Below are 24,539 nucleotides of genomic sequence, written 5' to 3'. Positions count from 1 at the left end.
ATGAGATTAAGTGCCCTAAACCAATAAGAAAATCAAAATCAGATTGTGCTGTGTGTGTGTGTGTGTGTGTGTGTGTGTGTGTGTGTGTGTGTGTGTGACGGTGGCTTTTTTGGGGGGGTGTAAAATTTAAACTTTTTTTTTGCTGATGGCAGGTCATTTTTTAAAAGTTCTTTTGTATTTTCTATTTGAGTCTGTGCATCTGCGCACTGGGGAGCCCCATAAATTCTGGGCTGTGGAATCTGGCTGTGTCAGCAGTCGTGAAATGAACTGATACTAAGTGCAACAAAAGTCTCTCTAATTCGCCTCGTGTCTGCCTCTGCCCTCCTCCAGCCCCTTCTCGACTCCCCACACTCAACCCCCCACAAGCTGTAATTGAGAAGTGGAAGAATGGAGCTGGCCATCCACGCTGGGAATGACGCTGGTGCGTCCAGTATGTAAAACCTCACTATTATTTAGGGATAGCTGCCCTGTCCTGCTGCCCTGCCACAGACAGACAGACCCTCCCAGAGATGCCCCTGCACCCCATGCACCCCAGCACTCCCAGAAGGCACTGTCACCTGGTCCCACACAGACATGCCAGCCATCCTCACACACTCCCCATCCCTCTCGGCTGGGGCACAGGGATGCCACACTACTCCCTGAGCCGGGCCCGAGGTAGCTGCTGGGCCCACGGGTCCCCAGTGGGTGCGAGGAGTCTGGGAGGAGGAGACGAGGCAGGAAACTGAGGGCAAACTGGCAAGAATGAATGGCCGAAACTCAGGGGAAAACAAATAACACAAAACATAAACCAACAACTTCTGCTCCTTCCATCAGCACCTTACCTCACTCACTCTCAGACCCCACAGTTTGGAGTTTGGAGTCAGGCTGCCCATGGGAAGCACCTCCCTCTTTCCTGAGCTGGAAGCCACTTGCTGGAAAGAAATTGGCTCCCACCCAAAGCATACAGAGAGGCCAAGGCGGCAGGCATCTCTCCCTCCCTCCCTCCCTCACCTTGCTAGGTTGTGCATTAATTTTTTTCCTCCTGCCCTCCCCACGAAACGAATCTTGATTTAAGAAATCAGACCTGGCAGCTGTATCTCGTCCTTAACATGCTCCAATTGCCAGGATCTGGAAAATCTGCTGTGGGCAGGCAGGATTGCCTCCAAATGCATTTCTAGCATGGTGGATTTAGTGAGCACACACACGGCAGAATTTATCTACATACGACACGCCTCATGGGCCCTAGCCACTGCTGCCTCTGAGAGGCTCCCCAAATCTGAGCACACCCCAAGGTGGCCATCTTCTCTCACGGAGCCTCCGGCATGAACCAAGCACCGTCGGAAAGATGAACTGGGCTCTTTGCAAACCTTCTGCACGTCATTATCTTGGTAGGAGATCAGGCTGTTTGAATTGGGCAGTGGTCTCTTCCTACCCACCTCCTCCAGGGAAGAATCTCTTTCTCCTGATGAAGAAAACAGGATGTTATTCAAATGGAGGGTTGGTGGGGGAAATGAATTAAAACCAGCGACAGACAATCATGTTTCGAATTTGATGAAGGCAGACCAGCGGTGGCATGAGCCTGCATGAGCACTGGATGCTGTCTCCAGGTAATAAGTGAGTGCCATGTGTTTCTAGGCATGGCGCAGAGATAAACTGAGACCCTGTTACCTGCCGCCAGCCCGGGGCTCAAGGCACTTGCCAGCTACTGTCCATGGTGCTGAACCCCAGCCCTCCCACAGCCCCTGTCTACCCTGTTCTCTCTAAGTGAAAGCATTGGCTGGAGCCGGGCACAGCTACTTGACCCCGGGCTTTGATGATCACTGTGCCCAATATAATCTGATAAACTGCCCTCCGGTCCAAGATTCTGCCAAGGCGTTTCAAGGGTGGAGAATCTGTTAAGAAAAAGCAGTCATGTAGTGAAGGGGAGTAGAAAGCTGGCTCGGTTGGTCCTGCATTCCCAGCCACAGGAGGTGGCCATGCGGCCATGGTTGGAGAGCTTAGTAGTCTTCAGTGGAGATATTTACCTGTTCTGGTAGCCGGACGGGTGACCACGTGTGAGACTGTCACTGCTTCCCAAGGTCCAGCCAAGCCCACGCCAGCTGAGCACTCTCTCTCCGCCCTGCTTCATTCTGCAACTCTGTAACATCCACTGGTGCTGAACTCCTAATCAGGGAGAATCCCTGACAGCCCTCTCTGTGTGTCTCATCTCCTTCCTCGGGCTCAACTGGGGACCACGTTGTTGCTGCAGGGCAGCCCTCCACTTGTTTGTCACAGCCCCACCCCCGAAGCAGCAGATTAACAAGAGACAGACAGCAGACAAGGACCTGGGACAATCCTGTGGCTCCCACGCCACCTTGGACAAGTCACTGCCTCCCCATGTTCTCAGTGTTCTCACTTGTAAAATGGAGATGATGAGACCCACCCCTCCAACCTTAGGACTGTTGGGAGGGATCAAATGAGACAATACCTTTAAGTGGCTTTGAAAAACTGTGCACCTACCATATAAACATATGGCTTTAAGAATAACAGCCTTGTAAAAGAGAAGAGGCTTCTGAGACCTCCGTGTCTGATATTCCAGCCAAGCACGTGCTTCAGGGGCCTTCTTTCAGGAGGGGTGTATGGGGGGGATTAGATATAAACCCCCATAAAGCCATAGCAAGGCCTCAGGGAGGAATGGTCTTTTCTACCAACTCCCAAAAGAAAGGCCAGATTCCAAAATGAAGTCTGTTTGCTTCTTACTTTGCTAATATAAAGAGAGCGGGTGATTTCCACCTCCCCCGCCCCCCAGCCATGCAGCTTCACGTTGGTGGAATCAGAATACAATAGTCAGAGGTCTCTGGTGGCAGAATTCAGCAGAGGGAAGAAAGCAAAAGGATCTGTTCTAAGCATTTGGCATACCGCTGTTCTCTCATTATCCAGCAAAAGCAGCCCAGCGCTACCCTCTGCAGCATTGGACACTTCCAGGGGCAGAGCGTGTTGAGTCTGTGTGTGAGTGCGTGTGTGTCTACAGTGCCAAGCGTCAGTGTCAGCATAAATATGTTACCATAGACTAACATTTTAATTCCTTCCTTCAACTGCTCTTTTTTAGCACCTTCTATGTGCTGGGGCCATGCCAGGGGCTGGTGACAGCCTCTGCATCCTCTGGTGGCTTTCAATGCAGTGGGGTGCAGATGATCAAGATAGAGCATAATGGGCGCTGTCTGGCAGCGCTCTCGGGCTCTGTGAAGGGTGCTGCACACTGATCTCCCTCCCCTCTGCTTCTCTCCTAGTCGTACCTATAGATGCTCATTAGGTCCTGTCCTCTGGTGTGTCCTGGTGTCCTTGGAGCTCATGGCTCCCTCTGGCTTTAGACAAACCCCCTCTCTTCTTACCTTGGCATGATTATTGGAAGATTCATAACAAAACAGAGCAATTCCAAAAAACTGGAATTGACACAAGCCTCAGAATGAGGGATTGGAGATCGGTGGTGGGGCTCCAGTGTCTGGCTTTGGGGGTTCTAAGTTGTAGCATCTCACTAGGTGGTGGGAGCTAGTTATGGTCCAATCTGTGTCTCCAGCCCGGGAGTGAGGCCAAGCATTGTGAAGTTCAAGGTTTTGCTGCACGGTAACGTTTCTACATCAGACTTCCTAAGTCACACACTGTCCCAGTTTCCCTCAGCTAGCCTGCAAAGACCATCTACTTTCTTCCTGCTGAACATAGAAGAACCACATGGGGCCATCCAGAAAGGCTCTGGGAGTGGCCGGGGGAAAGGGCCGGGTTTCCACTGTGATCCGTGAGTGCAGGGACTTTCCCACACTGCTGCTGGTCCCTGAGAACAGCGATCAAAGGAGCCTTCAGAGAAAGCTTGGTGTTTGGTCCTGCCTGCCCAGGCCGTGAGCCATTGTGGTTCTGCAGGTTTCATTACTGATGCCACATGGGGCTATTAGTTTCAAGGGGCTGCACTAACCATACAGGGCTCTGGGCTGTGCCCTCGGCCCCATTCCTCCTGCCCGGAGGAGGAGGAGCATCCCTTGACCAAGAGCTTTTGCAAGGCACTTCAGTAAATTCCCACACCTCGATCAGAGTGCTATGGACACCTCCAATATTTAATTACAAATTCACGTGGGCCAGCTAACTGAATATGCAACCCCACAGCAACTTTCTCCTCTCCCACACTCCAACTCAACCAATGAAGTTATCCCAGAATCCAAAATGTTTCACTGCAGAGAACACCGTGGCTCTTGCCATATGCCCAGGGCACACACAAAACAGAAAATAACCTCACAAAGGGAACTCCAGTGACCATATGCTTTACTACCCCGGCCATCAGAGCTGACATTTATGCTACTAATTTTAAAACACATTGTTTCTTCTCTATTAACTTAGACTTGTTTGGGGCCAGCTAAAGAGCCCCTTTCCTTACCTGCAGGCTGGCTTCATATGGCGGTCCTTCACTCCCCCGGTCCTCAACACCTCCCCAACACTTCGCTTCTCCTGCAGCCTGGGGAGGGCGGGGAGGGGCATGAGGAAAGCTTGGGCACACACATCCTTCCAGAAACACAGGAAGCTGCAAGCTGAGCTGACCCGCCACGAGAGAGCCGGCCCCACCCCAGCATAGTTTCCTGTCCAAACACACTGGCCATTTCTGGGAGAAGATGACTAGCATTGTCAAGGGCAGAGTGGCCAGAGCTGAGGGCATGGGAGAATTGACTTTGCATATATGGCAGAGCCTTTCCGTCCACCCATCACCAAACCCAGAAAAGGAGCCTCCGGAGGTCAAATGAGATGCACATAATCTATGCTGCTCCGTCCGCCTTGTCAAAAACTATAGCTTCCCTAATTTGGGCAAACCTTAATCCTAAACATCCTTTATTTCCCCTGGGCCTGACCCCAGAAGACCCTCAGCGAGGGTCGTTTGTGTCCATCTCAGATTCTGTTTGCTGGCTACTTGTGCCTGGGACCCCTCCTTTGACAGTGTCAGGGATAAGCATCGCCACGAGAAGCACGTGAGGAACGGGTCCTGTGCGTCAGACCTGAGGCTGAGACCGGCACGTGGGCTGTGTCGTTGGCAGCCCCACAGGAAACCTGTGGTATGGGGACAACACGAGGAATCATGCACCTGCTTTCCAGATGAGGAGAGCGAGACTCACTGCGTTGGATCCCCAGGGCACCCCCAGGGCCTTAGAAGGTCCTGGCGGCCCTCGGCATCCACTGGGCATGTGCTTCTTCTCCTGCTTCAGGCTGAGCTCCTCCGGGAACGCACCTGTTGGGGGGGTGGGGTGCGTACTTAGAGGCAGGAGCCTGCTTTGCTTGCATCCCTTTTAGAAGCGGGGTTGGAGCAGTCCCTGGCCACCCCCAGCCCAGGGTTATTAGTTATTTTTAGCAATCAATGTTATTGATGCCGCGTTCACTGGAGAAAGCCACCGGAGAGCTGTTCTTCCAACTCATTACATTTAGAGTTGAACTATCCCCTTTTTATATAAATCCTGACACATAAAGATAAAATACACCACTTTCTGGGGGAAGCTCTAAACCAGAGGCTAAGAGCTGGGAGGCAGTTTTAAAGATGACTCCAAAGGAGGAGCCCCGGGAGACCCATCCCCTGAGCCAGGGAGCTGGGCCAGGGGTTACAGTCGCTTGTGGGGAAGAATGGCCCCAGGGAGGGAAGAAGGCAGGGAACACAAAAGACAGGGGTGCTCTTGGGGGCCCTCAAGCCTGGGTGGCCGGGAGCAAAGGCAGGGGCTTGTCGCTGGCAGGGCCACCGCATCTCAGTGCCCAGTGGTCAGCAACACTGGTCCTCGCCTCCCCATCCCTCTCCAGGGGAGACACAGGGCCTGGTTCTCGAGAACACTCCACACACCTCACCATGCCTTGCCTTCAGCGTCTCAGCCTTGAAGGGACAGAGCCTCGGACCAGCAAGGGCTCCAGGATGGCTTGAGCTGATGGCTTGGGCCTGAGACCACAGGTGGGGGACACGCTGTGCCAGACCTGTCAGAGAAGTCCCTCTCTCTGCCTCCAGTGGGATTTCTTTGGGGACGTGATGGGCAGCAGAAGGCTGGAGAGTACACGTCCTGGTGGTGTAATTTCCCAGATGTGAAAGCAATAGGAGATGGCCAGGATGGATGTCACCTGTTTCCCATGTGGGCCACACCCCTGCCCCCGACACCCCCGCCCCCCGTACCTCCTCCCCCGGTGTTCGTCTGGCCTCATTCTGCTGCTGGCATTCCGTCCACACCAAACAGCTCGGTTTCTTGCACAAGCCACTTCTCTCTCAGGATCCGTAAAGCGTTCCTTGTGTCTAGAACACACTCCTCTCTGATGAACTCGCATCAGGGAGGGTGTAGGTCAGATCTGTCGATTTGGGGGTCATTATCAACTAAGGGGAGCTGAAACATCAGATGAATGAAATATACTGGTGGAGTGTAGCCATGGCCTGAGAAGGCCAGCAAAGCAAAGACCAGGGCCAGGGAAGCAGAAAGAGCGCGTGGACCGGAGGGCGGAGCCCCCAGAGGCAGACCCAGAGCCTCGGGAATGAGGGAGTGATCGGCCATGGGGGGACACTGTAAGTAAGGATGGAAACACATCTGTCAGGTTTGGGAGCTGGGGAGTCTCGGGACAGCTGCTTGACCAGAATGGAGGGGCCGGAAGCCAGGCTGCGGGGGGCTGGAGGTGAGGGGTGGTGAGAGGTGGCTCTGGAGCCACACCTCCGGGAAGCTGGGTCTGGAAAGGGGAAGACAGGTTGGGAGGACTTTCTTTGGCTGGCAGACAGGAGTGTGTCTCTGCACCTGTCGCCCCTCTCTGCTTTGCAGGCATTCATTTCCCCATCAGACCTCCCCGGGAGGCCTGGGGGCGCATTTTCCTTTCCATCATGAGCGTTCCTGGCTCCCAGCACCTGTCAGTCCCCATTCTGGGTGCTAGGGGTCCAGGAACTCCCATGGCACAGACAGGGGACAGGCTGTGGGCCAGAAGCTTATAGTCATATGCCAGGTGGGGGGAAGGCAGGGGCAGAGGAAGGCAGAGGAAGTAAGGAGGTGAGCAGATCTCACCACGAAGGGGACATTTGAGCAAAGACCGAAGGTAGAACAGTGAGGACACTAGCACGCTAGGGCAGAATGAGGGAGGAGGGTGGAGCAGATCAGTCAGGGCCCTCAGAGCGCTTGGCCTTTGCGCTGAGTCCCGCTGGAGGGGTTCTAGCAAGGCCACGGTGCCATCCCGTACGTTACGCGGGGGGGTCATGGGCCAGACCGGAAGCAGCCTGACCAGGTGGGGAGGCTTCGCTTGGCCTGTGGTGGTCCCATGGAGGTGACAGAGAGTGGAATTCCAGATCTGTTTCAAAAGTGGACCCCTGAGTATTTGCTGATGGACTGAGAGTGGGGTGTGAGAGAAAGACCCGGGTCTCAGACGTCCCCAGTGGCTGTGGCCACACGAGGAGACAGTAAAGCAGCAGGGCGGGTGGTTGGCTCTCAGGGATGTGGTTCTAGACGTGTTGAGTGTGGGGTACTTGCAGGTAGAAGGATGAGCAGATAGGTGGACATAGCAGTCTGGGGTCCGGGCCAAGACATTCCCCCTGGTGCCTCGTCGGAGCTTGGCAGGGAGGACCTGGAGCCTGCTTTGGAATGAATGCACCTGCAGCGATTGAGTGTCTGAACGTTCCCACTACTGGCCTATCCCATCTCTGTTCCCCACCCCGCCTCCTGCAGCCTTCAGCAGCGTAGCCCAGCAGACGGCCCAGGGCAGCACAGAGCATAGTAGAGACCAGTCTGCGTCTCAAAATCCCGGGAAACACAACTGATCCAGCAACACAGGATCCAAGGGCGCCACGTTCAGGCCTGGTTCCAAGCGGAGCATTCTGAGCGAGTTTGATAGGACTCTGACATCACGATATTTTACAGCTCATCCCTGTCCCCACCTTACTGCACCTGCACACACCCCCCTCTATCCCCATCATCGCCCACAGCCCAAAGCGCAGGCAGGGATCTGGTGCGAGGCAGGATGCGGCACCCACAGGCGCGGGGTCTTTACCTTCATTACGCTCGCCTTGAAATCGTCTTGCTGTGGCCTCTCAGCACACTGTGGTGGAGAACGCCTCCCCGCTCCCGCCCAAGAAAACTCAAATGTTTGCAGATGGGTCCAGAGACTCCTGATTTCTTAGGACCAAGGATATCACTGAGTGTTATCCACAAGCGGGTGCAAACCCCAAATGCTGAAGTCCTGTGAGCAAGGGAGGGTGAGGAGAGGCCATCAGAGGCCAAAGAAAACACCAGTGATCCTGTCTCTGTGCCCCCCCCGCCCTTGGCCAGGTACAAATATGAATGAGGATGTTGAGGAGCTGGAAACATGCAAGCAGCTGACCCAGCCCCCTCACTTTGTACCCCAGGATAGTCCCCTAATTGCTACAGAGTGTTCCTCATTTCAATTTGATTTTTGAAGAGTTTATTGTAGTGAGATTCACATAACATAAAATCATTCGTTTCAAAGTGAACAATTCAATGGCATTTAGCACATCCACAATCTAGTTCCAACATTTGTTGGTGGTAGGAAACCCCAATCCCCACAGGCAGGAAACCCCCAATTTTCCCGCTCCCCTAGCCCCTGCCAACCACCAATCTGGATTTGTCGCTATGGATTTAAGGATTCTGGAACATTCCACAAAGATGGAATCATCATGCATCTGCTGCTGTGAGCAATGCGTGGAGTGTTCCCCTTCAAGACACACTCGACACCAGTGTGTGTTGTGGGAAAGTGGGCATGGAGGCTTCCCCGTCCCCAAAGCAAGCCGAAGGAGAATTCTGGGGCCCCTGCCTCCCACAGCTGTGTACTGCAACCACAGAGGTAGGCCGTAAATTTGCAGTTCCAAGGAGGTACCCATGGTCAGCACCGTGCTGCACACCAGGGCACTTCCGAGAGGCAGTCTGCTCTTCCCCGGACACTGTGGGGTCTGACCATCAGCTGCCAGCACAAAGCACAGAGCCCGCCTGAGAACCTGATTCTCGGGGTGGGCGGGACCCCAGTTGACCGGCCAGGCCCAGGTCCCTGCTGTGGACCCGGTCTCTCGTCTGTGGGCCTGGCCCTGCCTAGGGCCCCGGTGAGGCTCCCACATTGTGGATTTTGCCAAGCACATCTGGGCCCCCGGGGAGCAGAGAGGGAGAACGCTGAGCTGAAGCACAGAGGGTGTCCCGGGCACCCCGCTGATCCGGCCCCTCCGGCTCTCCCTCCCCTCCCCCACTCAATGCAAACCTAATCTAGAGGAAAAATGAATCAATTGAAACCCAATTTCCTTCTCTCTTTGCACAAACACTCCACACTCAGGGTCTCCTGTGGGTTGGGGAAATGCAGTTCAGCTGGAGGTGGGGGGAGCTCAGTTATTTCTAGGGAGAGGTGTCTCCTGGTCGGTTCTCTGTCCTGTGAGCTGAAAGGCAGGGACCCCCTTGGCCTTAGTGCGGGGTCCCCGGGCACACTGGTGCCCAGGGTACAGAGGCCCATTGTCCACTTGATGGAAAGCTGCCCTCACTGTACAGAGGGCACCCTCAGAGGTCTCCCAGCAGCCAGTGGTGCTCATTTGTGGACATCTGTTGTCCCCGTGCGGGGCCTACGCATGTCCAGGCCGTGATGGGGAGGGAGGCTTCTTCCCAGGCCCTCACCTCACACGCTCTTTGTCCAAGGGCAAGGACGGATGTGTACCTGCAGGATCAGTGGCGAACACTGTCTCCACAAGGCGTCCCACTTGACCAGGCTTCCCCCAGTGCCTCTGCGGGGGTGGGGGGAGGAGCAAGGGGTGTGCTCTGGGGGCCCCCTTTGCGGCTCACGTCCACCTCTAGGAGAGTGGCTCAGCTGGGTGGGCATCCCGCTCCAGCTCGCCTTTCCCCCACAGCCTGGATTCCTCCTCTTCCCGTCCCCACCGGCTCCTTTCCTCAGAGCCAGGGGAGAGGACCAAAAAGCTGAGGAACTGCCCCGGCAGGGGGCTCACTCAAGGCTGCGAGGATGTGTCGCCCTCGGGCTGGCTCGTGAGGCAGGAAGCGGCAGCATATTGAGCTCTGTCACATATCAGGAGGAAACCAGCCTAGGGATGTGCAAACTCACCATGCAGCTAATAAGTATCAGGAGCAGGGCGTTAAGCACCTCCCTTGCAGCTTATTCTGCTCCCCGGGCTTTGCCGGCCTTTGGGAACAAGCTGCCGGAGAGGCAAGCTGGCTACTGACATTGGGGCGGCAGGAGGGTGGCCATCTCCTTTCTGGGCAGGATTGCAGCTGGCATTGGGGAACACAGGGAACGTGGCTCCAAGAGGGGGTCAAGGCCCCACTCAACTGAGTCTAAGCCCTGCAGCTGAGGAGCCAAGGACTGCTAGACTCCCAAGAGGTGGGACGTTCTAGAAAGTTCCAAGTGACCACTATGGGACAGGAGCCAACTGGCCTCTACAGTGACAATCAGTGTATCCCCAAGTGATGTCGGAGGGTCCCTGCCAGCAGAGAGGTGAGACAGGGCCGTTTATCAGCAGTGGCTGCTAACTTCTGCATCAGCGCCCGGCTTCCAGGAGGACACCGTGCTGCCAGCCCATCGACGTTCTGTGTGGGACAGGCGTGCCCACCTGATCAGAGCCCCATGCACAGAAGTGCAGATAGAGGAGCGGAACGGCTTTTAGGGGCACCGTCGATGGTCTTCGAGAAACCACAAGGACTCAGCGCGGTTCCTGTAGAATCCGGCTTCTCCGGTGCATTTAAATATTTGTTTGCACATCATTGCCTACTTGACGGAGTGGCTCTGGGGCAGAGACAATTTTATGCTAGAGGATGTGGAGCCACTGCTAATTGAAGAGGGTCTGAATGAAGATAAACATCTCCTGGATCTTCACGTGACCCCGTGGGAGCACGTGACTCTGAACTAGGCCATGTCCATCCACGCGGGCCAGGAAAGCGCCCCGGGACCTCTGTGGGCATGTGGCCGAGTCCTGGGTATATCCAGTTGGCTGGGGCAGGAAGGGGGGCACCGGCTTTCCGACACAGAGCTGGGAGGAAGTCGAGGACCCAGGGGAGGGTGTGGCCTCTGTGCCCAGGCCCTGCCTAGAGGCTGATGGTCTGCGAGCACCACCTCCTTGACCCTCTGACACCCCTGTGGGGCAGCTGGTGCCTCTCCTGTTTAGTGATGGGAACACTGAGGCTCAGTGAGTGAGACTGTGTCCCTGGTGTCACACAGACAGAAATACCCGGGCAGGGTTTCAAATCCAAGAGCGTCTACAAAGCTTGGGCTCCTCTCCTTCTGAGTACCCAGGCCTGGAAGAGGATTAAGGGCCCCAAGCCTGCTGTCTCTCTAGTCCCTCCATGGCCCCATGTCTACCTGCAAGCCCATTCCCAGCCGTCTCCTTCTGCTCTGGCAGGGATCCCCGACTTGATCACCATTTGACCCCCCCCCCCACTTTTGTGACTCTCTTGTGATTATTGCTATTGTTTTCTGAACAAGACATTCGGATTACGGATTTAGGGAAAATACACAAAACATTCAAGAAAGTTATAAAACTGCATCACCCAGACTTGACCCAAATATGTTCCAGGCCCCAAACCGCTCACAGACTGTATGTTCAGCTCTCCAGAACAACGCTGTTTGGGAGACCGGACCATCCACATTAGGCACGTGCCCGCAGAAATGCACGAAGTCAGCTGGCTTTTGGGACGCACCACCTCCTCAAAGCCTGAAGCCAATAAAGGGCACAATAGGACTTCTGGAACAGAGGGGAATACTTTTGTTTTAAAAACATTCAGTTCTAGGAGCTGGATCCACCCCTCAAGGCACCACCTGATGCGGGGGCCAGCGCCCAGGGGACCTTGGCTCTGATGCTCAGAGGGGCTCCCGGCGACCGTGGGGCAGAAGCCCACCCCCGCACGGGGTCTCTGCAAACCTCTCACCAGTTCCAGCACCTACAGCCAATCCCCTGGGTCCGGTGCCTTTCCCAGCCCAGAGCACATTCACGTGTAGAAAGTAGGAATGTTGTCTTAGCATGGGGAAACACATCTATTCCACCTCTTCTAGAAGCTCTGACAACGAAACAGGAGAGAAAGCAAGCACCGCTGACAGGGCTGCTCCCCGTGCAGACGGCAGAGCCTTGGTGACTCTGGCAGAGTCTTCCTCCCCAACCACCTCGGTGGCTTTCCTGAGAATGGAAACTTTCCGTGGCCACTCCGAAGGCAGAGTCACTGGGATCACGTGGGGTGGGAGCTAAAACTCCTCTTTCTGTCGGCGCACTGCACCTACAAGCCAAAAGAGAGGAGAGCCATGGGCTGGGTGGCTTTGACCTCGGAGACGTGGGTGCTGATGAGCACCAGGGGCTGCTGCGGGGCAGTTAGGCTCCCTCTTCCTCCAGTCCCTGCAGGCCCAGGAACCGGGTCAGGCCATCCCCCACACTCGGACCTGCTCTTGCAACTTGCTCGGGGAATCCATGGATCGCCAGGCTTGGAGCAGGCTTGGGGGGGGGCGACAGTTCTGACCAAGGTCCCCAGGGAAGGTCCGGGGAGAGTGGGGAAGCCTGCCACGTGGGGCACATCCCGAGGGGTCCAGGCAGCCCCGGGGGGAGGTGTGCGGCATGCACTGCCCTCCCCCAGCAGAGAGGACCTTGCTCCTCAAGCCATGACCCTCCCCGCTCCCCCCGCCCCACGCACCCCTTTCCTCATCTCCAGCTCGGCAACTGCTCCCCAACCCGCTTCCAGCTAAGCAAACAGGAAGTGCTGTGAGCCAGCCGTTCGGTCCCGCTCCAAGCCGCTGGTCCAATCCACTCTTGTCATTTTTCATTTGAATGAAATTAAGCTCCGGAGAGCAGAAAAGAACCGTTTTCTAAAAAGGAAATGCATCAGCGAATCCCTTAGGGGGAAAACGTTTTGACGTGGAAGTTTTCCTGTACTTTATTCAGCCAGCACAGCGAGGCTCCCTCTCACAACACCGCCCCCCCAGGCCCCCTCTTCTCTCACGCCTGTGTTTTCAGTCAACCTTCCCTTTGATTTGTATTTGCAGGAAGTTCCCCCCCCATCGCCACCCCACTGTGCCCCAGACCCTGGGGCCTCTGTCTCCCCAGCCCTCTCCAGAACTGCCAGGGTCAGTCATAAGCTGTAGGGCATTTGGTCAGCACTCTCAAGAAGCAAATAAAACTGCAACCCAGCACAGCAGCCTCTGAATTACTGTCATTCTCCTGCCGTCCCCACCCACCCCACCCCCCCGCCAGCAGTTTGCTTTCCAGATATATGTGTCTCAGCAAAGTCTGTGGACCAGCTCGACAACCATCACATTAATGGGTTGTGTCTGTGTTGACGCGTCTGTTCTCAGCCTAACGGCTGCTCCTATCCCTGACAGCTGCCCCTCCATTAGGGTCTCTGAGCGCCCGAAGCCAGAGCCAAGGGAAAGACGGTGCACATATTCACTTAAAGAAACGCAGTATCCCCAAGGCCACTCAACAATTTTAGGACCTCTTGATGCGTTAAAAGCCCTTGAGGACAGCAGTTAAATCCATGCACCATTGGGTGTGAACCCCAGCAAGATCCCCCAACTCAGTCACTGGGTAGGACATGCTGGCCGTGCAGGGCCCTGAATGCCAACACAGCACCCAAAGGGTGGTAGGGCCATCCCCGCATGACCGCACGCCAGCACCCAGCCCTTCCATGCCCCAGACATCGGAAGAATTCTCATCATGGTCCACGTCCCTCCCCAGCGTGGTGAGGCCCTTCTCATTTCATGGGGAGGGAAACTGGAACCTGAGGATGAGAGGCAGTCCCAAGGCCACACGGCCACTCTGTGCCGGGGCCTGGAGGCTCTGAGCTGCCAACGGAGGGGGCGGCACATGGTTGGCAGGTGACCGTGGGCATCTTTCCGGCAGTCCCTTCCCTCACTCACATGATTGGTTCACTGCCTCTTCTCTTCCACTCCTGATTTATGGAAGGTTTTGCCTGGAATGTTCTAGGCAATGCATGATGGACGGCAGAGCCATGGCCCATGTGCCCATAGCTTCTCTGAAACAGAAATGTGGGGGAACCCCATGCACAATTGGTCTGCCCTGGCTTCACACTCTGTCCCCAGCCTCACGAGGACATGTGGACATGCGTTCCTGGGGGGGTACCAAGGAAACATGACGTTTGCCGTGTTTGCCCTGCTCCCACACAGGGGCATGCATACAACGTGGCATCTGATCCCACCTTCCAGAGACCCACTGGCCCATGGGTTCCTTCCACCCATTTATGCAACTACGACCTTAATTTCAACTCACTGTAGAACACATACCCACCTGAATGAGTGTGTTCGCCTCCAAAGGTGTCACCTGGAGAGGCTGAGCACGTCCAAAGGTGCTCTCAGTTGCGTGGGACAGGTGTGAAGCTCCCCTGGGAAGGGCCTGCAGAGCTGGTTTGGAAGGTTCCAGAGGGAAGCACATCAGGCCCGGTACTCCCTGACTCTGTGTGCATGTGTGTGTGCGTGGGCGTGCGTGTCCAGTGCCCAGCTAACCCGCGGGTTCCAGAGCACCCGCATCTCCCTTCCCCGGGTCAGCGCCAGGCTGGTTCACACGTGCACTCAATGGGACTTACGTGTTTCCTTTTTGATGCATTGGTGGTTTTCTTACACAGTCGTGTGTACACATGTGCACGTGTGCATGAGACGCAGCTTCTGTCTCCACCAGCAGCTGGTGCTGAGGTCTTCCTGTAGGAGCAGGTGACATTCTTACGGGTGATGCAGGGTCTTTCCTCTGGACCATGCACTGCTGCTCTAGGAAGGCCCTACCACATGCGTGTGCGTGCGTGCACACGCATACACACACACACACACACACAGCTGCTCTTAACACCCAAGCCCTTGCCATGAGCCCCGAGGGAGCTAGGGGTGGGGAGAGGAGCTGAGGAGCACAGGGTCCCTTCATCCGCCCACCCAGTTTCATGGCAGAGGTGCATCCCGTAGATGCCTGGCATGCTTGCCCATCCAGCCCTGGGCAAGCCGGGCAGTCGGCACCCCGTTCACCATCAGGCCTTTGAGTGTCAGTCTAAGCCCTGCAGCTTCATAACACAGGCCGAGCACGAGTCTCACAATTGGACAACAAAACCATCTGCCCTACTTGCAGCGGCATTTGTGAGTGGAGGTATCTACATTACCAGCACTCCCTGTGTGCCAAGCCCAGCCCTCCCATCCTGGGGGGCTGCCTCTGCATCCGCCCGCTGGGGCTGTCGCCACCTGGCTGCACAGCCCAGGCCTGGAGCAGCAGACTTCCCTCTCTCGGCTCTGGAGGCCGGACGCCCAGGATCGAGGCACTGGCAGTGTTGGTTTCTGGCAAGGCCTCTTTTCCTGGCATGCATGTGGCTGCCTTCTTGCTGTGTCCTCTCCTCCCTGCGTTCTTGGGGACAGGGAGAGGGGTCTTCTGGGTCTCTTCCTCTTCTTAACAGACCTGGGCCCCACTCTCTGACCTCACTGTACCTGAATCACCTCCCTAAAGGCTCCATCTCCAAACACGGTCACCTTGGCAGTTAGGACTTCAACACCTGAATTGGGGGGGACACGGTTCAGTCCCCAGCAGTCCCTTTTCTGGATCGCTCCACCACCACCATCCTCTCCTCTTCTCACTACCACCCCCCGCCCCCAAACCAGGCTCTCCTGGACAGGTGTCTCTCCCGAGCTGGGGCTGCTGAGGCCTCCGGTCACTCGTCCCCAGACATTGCTGGACGCACACTAGTCTGTGTCCCTCTCCTGCTGGGGCGGGCAGGCAGAGCCCAGAGCTCCCCTGTGGTGGGTTGATACCCCCACAGTGGACCAGCCTGGCTAGTTGTGGGGCTGGGTTTCCGTTCCCTGAGCAAGTGTTTTCTGGACAGGAAAGGGTGGTGGGACACGGCCGCCCAGAAGCAATGCTCCTGAGTCCTTCGGAATGCGTGGTGTGGGCTCCCCAAGCGCCCGCCGCATGCCCAGCCCCATGCCCCCACTGCAGGGGGGACCCTCGCTTTACCTAAGAGCTGTGGCATAATTGGAGGTTCCAGAGCACAGACTTAAGAGGAGGACCCTCAGCATTGGAGAAGGCACAGATAGAGTGCTGTTCAGCTGTGTCCGTGAACGCCACACACCTACTATGTGCCAGGTCTCGCGTCCCCACAGTGCCCAGCCTGGGGAAGTAGGGACACACGTCCTGCCAGTCTGATCCCAAGAATCAGGGACACAGTTCCCAAGCCTGTGTCACCCCACCACCAGCACCTTGCTGCCCTCCCCATCCCCGTCCTGATCACAGGCAGGACCACATCCTGCAGACCAGGATTTCGTCCCCATTCCACTGCTTGATGGCTGGTGTCACTTCCCCTGGGAGGTGACAGTGTCCCGAGCAGGCCCAGCAGCTGGCCGTGCACTTATGGCCCTGTCCTCTCCATCCTTCCATGTCCTCTCTGCTCACCGGAGGGGCGGGCTGGGTGACTGCTCTGTGTCTTCCCTGCATCCTGCACCCTGGTACTTCAGCCAGGCCGACCCAGCTCACTCGCCCCCGGGGTGTGGCCACAACCCTCATCCAGAGCAGGGACAGGAGGCTTAATTCGGCAGTGCCTTTGGCAGGAGGGCTGTGGCTGCAGGCTGGGCCAGTGCAGGGGGAAGTGCCAACAGTGCACAGGCCGGAGGTCCCAGCTCACTCCCTGGTTCCCGCCCCACTGGGTGTGCCGCTTCCTGGTGGGATCCTGCCGGGCCGGGGGCTCCCGCCAGCCTGAAGCAGCCACGGGGTGGGGTCAGGAAGGGTTTGATTTCAGATCCCACCTCCTGGAAACAGGGGTTCTGTGGCCAGCACCTGAGCCACCCCCCTAGACTGGGAAGATACCAGCAGCAAGCACTGGGGGCCTTGCCCCTCAACCTAGGCACCAGGAGCTGGGCCCTCAGCTCTTTCCTCCGACACTGTTTCTACAGGCAGCCTGGCGCTGTGGGACCAGGGACAGCTGTCAGGGGCTTGGGGGCAGGGGTATGGAGGCCCACCTCCCAGCACTGGGAAGGGAAGCCTGAGGATTAGCAGAGGGGATGAAGCCCCCTGGCCTACAGCCAGCCCTCGTCTTAGGTTGTCTGGGATGATCCCAGTTGCAGACATAGCTACATCTTAATAAGGCCATACACACCTGCGGTCGGGATTGTGTGTCTATTTGCAGCTTAAGCTGTCCTGGGGTTTAGAAACCTGCTCCCACACCAGGGTAGCTCTTGGGGTTCTGCTTGGGCAGAAACCCTGGAGCCTTCATGGGCTGCCATACCCGGAGTCCCGCAGAGAAAACTGCTCCCCTCCCGGAGCCGTCGGGCCCAGGGCGAGCAGGGTCCGCGGGCCGCCGAGTGGACAGTGCCAAGGTATTGGCTGGCCTATGGCATCCCCTGAGCCCACGGCTTTTCCAGAAGGCCTACCCACCCTCCTCTGCTTTCCTCTGCAAGCAAGCCCATACTGTCGGCCACCCACCCCCGCCCCAGCTGGCCCCCTCCCAACATGCCACCCTCAACAGCTTGCTCTGGCCCTTGACCAGTGGGGTTTCTGAGTTCCCAGGCTGGGCAGCCTGCCAGTCCCCTGCCAGTGAGGCAGCGAGCTTGGGCAGGTGGGCAAAGGCCCACAGCAGCATGCCCTCTCCTCGGCACAGCCCATTGGTTCCGACTGCAGTGGTGGGGCTGTGGGCTAATTTATGGTGTTTCAGGGAGCTGAATATGGGAATGTCTTCTGGTCTTTAAATTAGTCATGAGGTCGGATCCCGCCAGCACAATTAGAACTCTCTGCTAATGATTATTTATGGAGTTTGGAATGTGTATTAACCCGATTGTATTAAATATTAAACTAAATTGTAATACTTATATCTGTATTTACAGTACAAGGTACAGGATGAGCTGCAGGCCCCCACCCCCCCACCCCCACTGTGGAGTCCTTGGTGGTGCAGAGCATTGAAGGGATTCCAGCAGAGCCAGGCCGTGCAGTGGGGCGGCAGTGGGGGGTACCCAATCCTGAGCCCCAGGGCCGTCTAACATGGGGGCAGCCCAGGGAGCAAGGCAGGCTGCTCCTGGAACCGCAGGGCCACCTGGCTCCGCACTCCGGCCCTGTGTGGTCCCTGGAGGAATGTGAGGCTCAGGCTGCCCAGTACCCGCCCGCTGCTCACTCTGTCCTGCAGACAAGACCTGCCCTGGCATCGCTGTCTGCTTTCAGCCACATGCAATAGATAGTTCCGGAGCCCAGAGCCTCATCCCAGACTCGCCCGTGCTGGCCCCTGATGTGGGGGCAGGGGTAGGGAGCTGTAGGTGCTAGAGCTGTGTAGACCTGCATGCAAATCCTGCACCTGCCCTCGCTAGCCCCCCAGACCCCAAGTGTGGGCAAGTACATGCTTCCATCTCAGCTTCCTCACCTGTCCGAGGGCCGTAGGCCTTCATCCTGAAGCGGGTGTGGCCGAGAGGGGTAGTCTGTGCACATAGATGCTTCAGACAAGCGTGGCAGCTAGGACAGTCAAGAAACACTCCTTTTTTTTTTTCTTTTTTTCCAATAATAGCTTTTTTTGGAGATAACAATTCATACCCCGTGCAATCCACCCACGTCAGGTGCACAACACCAGGGTTTTCAGTGTGGGCACAGAGTTGGACAACCATCACCACCCTCAATTTGAACATTTTCATCACCCCAGGAAGAGACCCTGTACCCATCAGCAGTAACCACCCCGTTTCCCTGTACCCGCCAGCCTCAGGCAACCACTAACCTTCTGGTCTCTGTGGATTTGCCTATTCCGGACATTTCTCGCCAGTGGACTCCTATGCTATGTGGTCTTTTGTGTCTGCTTCTTATGTGTAGGACAGGGACCCTAGGTCCATCAGTGATGCAGCAGGTGTCAGAAGCTCATTCCTTCTGTGGCTGAGTAGACAACCTTCCACTGCGTGGATGGGCCACGTTTCATCCCTTCCCCAGTTGATCACATCAGGTTGCTTCCACTGTTTGGCCACCGTGAATAGCCCTGCGGTAAACATGCATGTGCTTGTTTGAACATATGTTTTCTTTTCTCTTGGGTCATGTGGTAACTGTATGTTTAAAGGAGACATCAGCTCTCCTTGTTCTAGGGCTGAGTGAACCGAGGGCCACCTCTTTCCTGGCCACTCCCTGGCCGTCTTGGCATTTTCTGAATGCGCTTTTCACCTCTCACCCAAACTCACGATGTGACCTCGGTTACGCAGGTCAATAGGTGTGCAGGACAGGGTCCCAGCCTCCTGCCAGGAGCGGAAGCCATTTGGTGATGGCTGATGGGCACCTGCTCGTCCTGCCCACTGAGATGGCTGGCCTCCGTGGAGAGAGCCTGCCGGCCGCCCACAAAACAGCCACCCATCGGTCCACCCCTGCCCCCACTTCGGTGGGCACGAGCTCTGCAGTCAGCACTGCGCAGGGGCTGGGAGGCCGCAGAGTGATGGGGGAGACAAGCGGGGTCCCCAAGCTCATGGAGCAAATAGTCTGGGGGGGTACACAGTGAGCCCACAAATAAACGAACCGTATGGGACACTTGGCTGTGCCGCACAGCTGTGGAAGGCCTGGGCCACACTTCAGGTCTGGTGGGCGGGGGCCTCTCTGAGACCTAGCTGCCCGGTGAATTCGGGGGACAGAGTGTGCTGGGCACGGGGCGGTAGTGTGAGGGCCGAGGGGTGGAAGGAGCTGGCTGGGACATGGGACGTGAACAACCAACCCCAAGTGGGGCGAAAGACCAGAGATCTGTCTTGGAGGAAGGGGTTGAACTTGACCTCTGTGGTCCAGAGGGCAGGACTCAGACCACGGGGAAATCACTGGGAGCAAACCTCAGTCATTCCCAGGGAAGAACTTTGTAACAAGGGGAGTCTCTGGGACTGCAGTGGGAGGGGAGGTCCAGCGGGCTGGGGTCGCACCAAAGGCGATGTGGGGTCGGCCAGGGCCAGGCTGGAGGGCCCGTAACACCCCGCTGACCCTGAGCGTCCACACGCCAGCCTGGGTGGGAGGGGAGAGGAGAGAAAAGGGACATGGGTGAGACAGAGGGCTCCGGTGACGTGTGCAGGTGAAGCCTGCAGTTGGGGGTGACTGCGGATGGGATGTGGGGAAGCCCAGCAGAAACTGAAGCTGGAACCGCGTGTTCTGTCCTGCGCTGGGCATTTTGGCTTCTCCTCCTTGCCTGCACTCAGGACGCCCTGGCCTCCGTCCCCGGCCCTTTCCCGGGCTTCCCCCTGGCTCAGGGGCCGCTCTCCCGGAGGAATGATGGCAGCCAGGTTCTGCACGGCCAGGCAGGGGGGCCCCTGGTGGCTTCCCGCAAGAGTGACAGGAGAACAGGTGGTCACAGTGTTTCAGAACCAGACACACCTTGGGGGTCTTGGATTGGATCCCAACCCTGTCAGCTTGAAGATGAGACAGGAAGGCCCACAGTGTTAAGCTACTTGCCTAAGACTGTGCCACCCTGGACTCAGAGCTGAGACTGGGACCCAGACCCAGGGATATATGGCTCGGATGCGGTGCCCGCGTTCACCCAGTGGGTGGGCTTCAGCTCTAGCACCGATTCCCGGGGTTAGCCACAGACCCCACAGGCCAGGGGCCTGTCCCCCACAGACGCCAGCCAGAAGTCTCAGAGACCACTGGAACTTCTGACCGACCAACTATAAATTCAGGGGTTCCCATGACCCATCGGTTCTATGATTCGCTAGAATGTCTCATAGACTCAAGAGAGCCCTGTACTTACAATTAGTTTTATTATAAAGGATGTACCCAGGACAAGATCCGGAGGGAGCTGGGAGCTTCCGTGCCCACCCCCCATGGAATCAGGCGTGTCCCTGTCCCCGCACATCCGTGGGCTCACCAACCAGGACACTGCCCCAGCCTCAGTGCCCAGAGCTTGTATGAGGGTTTCATTACATAGGCGTGATTGATTAAATCATTGGCCACTTGACGGAACTCAGTCTCGCACCCCATCCAGGAGCCTGGGCTGGTCCAAGCTTCCAGCCGTCCAATCACTAGGTCGGTGACCTGCCCCCATCCTGAAGCTACCTGGGGGACCACCCTGAGTATAGCAGAGACCCTCCTGTCACTCAGGACATCCCAGGGTCGTGAGGCTCTTTGCCAGGACCCCAGCCCAGCAGCACCCCCTTCGGGTCAGGCTGGCAGTCCCAGGTACACGAACGTAGCCAGACGGTCCCATTCCTGACAATGGCCAGGAATTCCCTTTGAGGGAATCTGGGAGGATTGCACTCCCAGAATGATGCCACCAGCACAGACGTCACGGACTCCACTCCCAGAATGATGCCACCAGCACAGACGTCACGGACTCCACTCCCAGAATGATGCCACCAGCACAGACGTCACGGATTCCACTCCCAGAATGATGCCACCAGCACAGACGTCACGGACTCCACTCCCAGAATGATACCACCAGCACAGACGTCACCTGGACGAGACCCCTGAGCAGGCTGATAGGAACCAGGCGTAACAGGAGAAGGTGCCGGCCAGGCCAAGACAGTGAGGACACTTCCTTCAAGGGAAGAGGGGCAGCCAGCTGTCCGGGTCCCTGCAGCAGCGGGGGGACATGGGCCGGGACGGCGGTGCCCAGGGACCTCCTTAGCTTACCTCGGGCGATGGACCACTCTGCGCATGGAGATGGAAGGCATCACTTGCAGGGTTGGGGGCAGGACATCCCAACAGAAGCTGGCATGGACAGCATCGCCTCCCCGGTCCCAGGGAAGCAGCCCTGTCAGAAAAGCCACTCGGTGAGAGTCTGTTACAGCGCCTGCGATTGGGGTGGTCTTCGCCCAGCGAGCGAATCTCAGTTCCTGCTGTCTGAGCAAGCTGGACACAGAGCCGTGGGCCTTGTGGACTTGAACTGCGTGGGGCCCCACTCCAAGCCAGTTCCGGGCCACCTGTGCACAATCACCTGCAGCCTCCGGTGCACTTGGCCTGCCCAGGGTTGGCCGGCTTTCCCGGCCTGGGGCTCTCGGGAAGCAGTTTATAAGCTTACCTGCGGAATCCCAGCCCAGTAAATCTCCGGAATGGGAGTGGATTCACCTAATGGAATTAAAAAGTATAAAATAGCGGTGATCTTGAAAGGGATTCAGAAACTAAGCCCCTTCTGGAAATTGGAAAGTTGCTCACATCAGCCGGGGAGACCCTGAAATTACAGACCTGTGTGCCCGGAGGTAATGAGGTCAAACCGCTCCATGGATCTGAAGGGAAATCGGGCTCTCCAACTCACCAGAGCCCTCTAAAAAGTTAATCAAATGGCAGGCATCCCGGCAGTCTAGTGGACATAATTTACCTGGGTTTTCAAAAAGCTTTGATGAGTCCTGCCTGAGAGCCCATCAGGCCAGGGGACCAGGGAAAGGACGGTCCACTGCAAGGGAGCCCCTCATTAGTGAGAGGGGTCCTGGGGCCAGCTGTTCCCAGAACTGCCTAAGGACAATTCATCGTGGACTGCGCCCCCCTCCCGGGCTGGCTTTGGGGAGGAGGCCACCATTAAATTTAAGAACTTAAGGGCGACCTCATGAAGTCTAGTTTCCTTGGGAGCATTTCCACAGGCAAAGAAGCAGTGAGGAGTTTTGTTCTTCAGAACTGTTTGCCTTCTGCCTTTGAGTCTTTGAAATGCCGGCCGGGATGGCGTCCGCCCCCAACTCTCCCCTGAACTGCTCCAGCACCGTCCCTGCTGAGCAGGTGGTCCGCAGTCAGCTCTGGGCACCTGCGGCACGGGCTGCTTCCTGGCCGGGCTTGGTGCTATTTTTGTGTATTGCCACAAACCTGCCTTCTTCTGGGCTGACGGTCCCCCAGGGCAGCAGGGACGACCCGATGGCTAAATGCTAACCTTCTCCAGACCCCCTTCTGGGCTGGTTCCTCCAAAGGGACCACGTCCAGGAAGAGACGACAAGGAGGTAGCAGCTCCCACCTGTCCTCTGAGATGCCCATAACCCGTGCCCATATTTACTGAGGCCCAGGAGTAAGACAGAAGGATCCAGGTAGGGTGACCTCAGGAAGGTACACAGGAAAGGTGCCCTGCCAGGCTTAAGCTGCAGACCAGAGCATGTGTGCAAGGGTCCTGTGGCTGCAGTAACAAATGACCACAAACGGGGCCTAAAACAACAGAAATGCCCTCTCTCACCGTCTGGAGGCCCGAAGCCTGAAATTGCAGGGCTAGTGGGGCTGCAGTCCCTCCAAGGCCTACAGGGCGGGGTCCTTCCTGCCTGTCCCAGCTGCTGCTGCTGGCTTGAGGTGTCAGTGTCCCAAATCTCCCTCACTTATAAGGACACCCATCATTGGACGTCAGGCCCACCCTCAATTCAGGATGATATCATCTCTGGATGTGTAACTTAATCCATCTGCAAAGACGCTTTCTCCAAATACAGGTTCTGGGGGTTAGGACTTGGACATAGCTTTGTGGGAGACACAATTCACTGCTCTACAGGGCGTGAGCATGCATTCATCCAGCAGATACTTACCAGACTCTACTGTGTGCCAGGCACTGTTCTAGGCACCGGGGATCTGGGCAGCCATCGGCAATGTCCTAGATCTCACAGAGCTGTGGTTCCAGGCAGGGGGGTGTGGGGGCGTTTAGCGTCCTCTGTCTGCCATCCAGGTGACTCTTACCTGGCTGGCCTAGAAAGAAGGAAAGGGTAGCTCACATAGTGTCAGAACAGCCTTCTGCCTGGCAGCCACTCACAGAGCTGCCACGGCTCAGGGCAGGGGTCTGCAGCCGGGCCTCCGTGACGGGTGAACACCTGACCGGGAAAGGAAGGCGCCCTGTCAGTGGAAAGTCTGTTGCCTTTCCAGCGTTCCCAACAAATCACATCAATTCAAAGTGCTATAGAATTTACAGAGTGCCTATAAAGTACCAACCTTCGCTTGGATTGCTCCTTAAAAGTACTGGCCCCCTTCCAAGATGCTGTTGTGCTGGGGGAAAGGAATGGGGAAGAAATCATGAGAGCGTTCGCCTCTGTTGCAGTTCTCACTCCGGCCCGAACGTGCCCGGGACCCTAAGCCTCCCACAGCCCCGGGGACGGGCCCAGCGCCCATCTGGGTCCGAGAGGGAGGGATCTCGCTGAGCGTCTCAGAGCCCTGGGGATTCTGGAATGCCTCACTGACCCTGGGTGTGTTACCCTACCTGAGCTGAAGGCCCCGAGCCCGCTCAGCCAAGTGGCGGCTATCCGGACCAAGCAAGGGCAAGTTCTTGGGGGTGGTGGCGACGCTTACCACAACCGGTCTTACCTGCTGAACTCATCCGCCCAGCCCATCGAGTGGGAAGGAGAAGGGTGATTCTATTAAAGCAGTCACGACCTGGCCTCTCTTGTGCCCCAGGCGGGGATACGTTCCAGGGCTGGGCCGCAAGACTGGGCCTGGACAGACACCCGCCACTCTGATGCCGCCCGGGGGGGGTCTGCTCTCCGGAGCCCATGGAGGCTGCCCACAGCTCTTTACACTCCGCCTGCGGTCCACCTCGCAAGAATGAAACCATGATTAAGGGGTCCTACCCTCTGAGCAGACAGCAGCACTGACCTAATTTAGGACCCTAATCAATTTGCCCCCGTGTGATTAATTGAGATCTTCCCATTGATTTTCTTTCAGAGAACAGCCGAGGTAGAATTCAGAGAACAAGGGACAAGGGCTCGCATGCCCCTGC

The 24,539-nt window shown here is 56.8% G+C and overlaps 1 protein-coding gene across 4 annotated transcripts in view; it reads left to right on the top strand.

Annotated features, from left to right (window-relative positions):
- Nucleotides 1-24,539, top strand: part of RBFOX3 (RNA binding fox-1 homolog 3) — a 403,727-nt gene that overhangs the window by 234,510 nt on the left and 144,678 nt on the right. The window lies entirely within an intron of this gene.

The sequence above is a fragment of the Zalophus californianus genome, chromosome 16 (genome assembly GCF_009762305.2).
Source record: "Zalophus californianus isolate mZalCal1 chromosome 16, mZalCal1.pri.v2, whole genome shotgun sequence".
Classification (NCBI taxonomy): domain Eukaryota; kingdom Metazoa; phylum Chordata; class Mammalia; order Carnivora; family Otariidae; genus Zalophus; species Zalophus californianus.
Note: the sequence above shows the minus strand (reverse complement) of the source record. Positions and strands in the feature narration are given on the sequence as shown.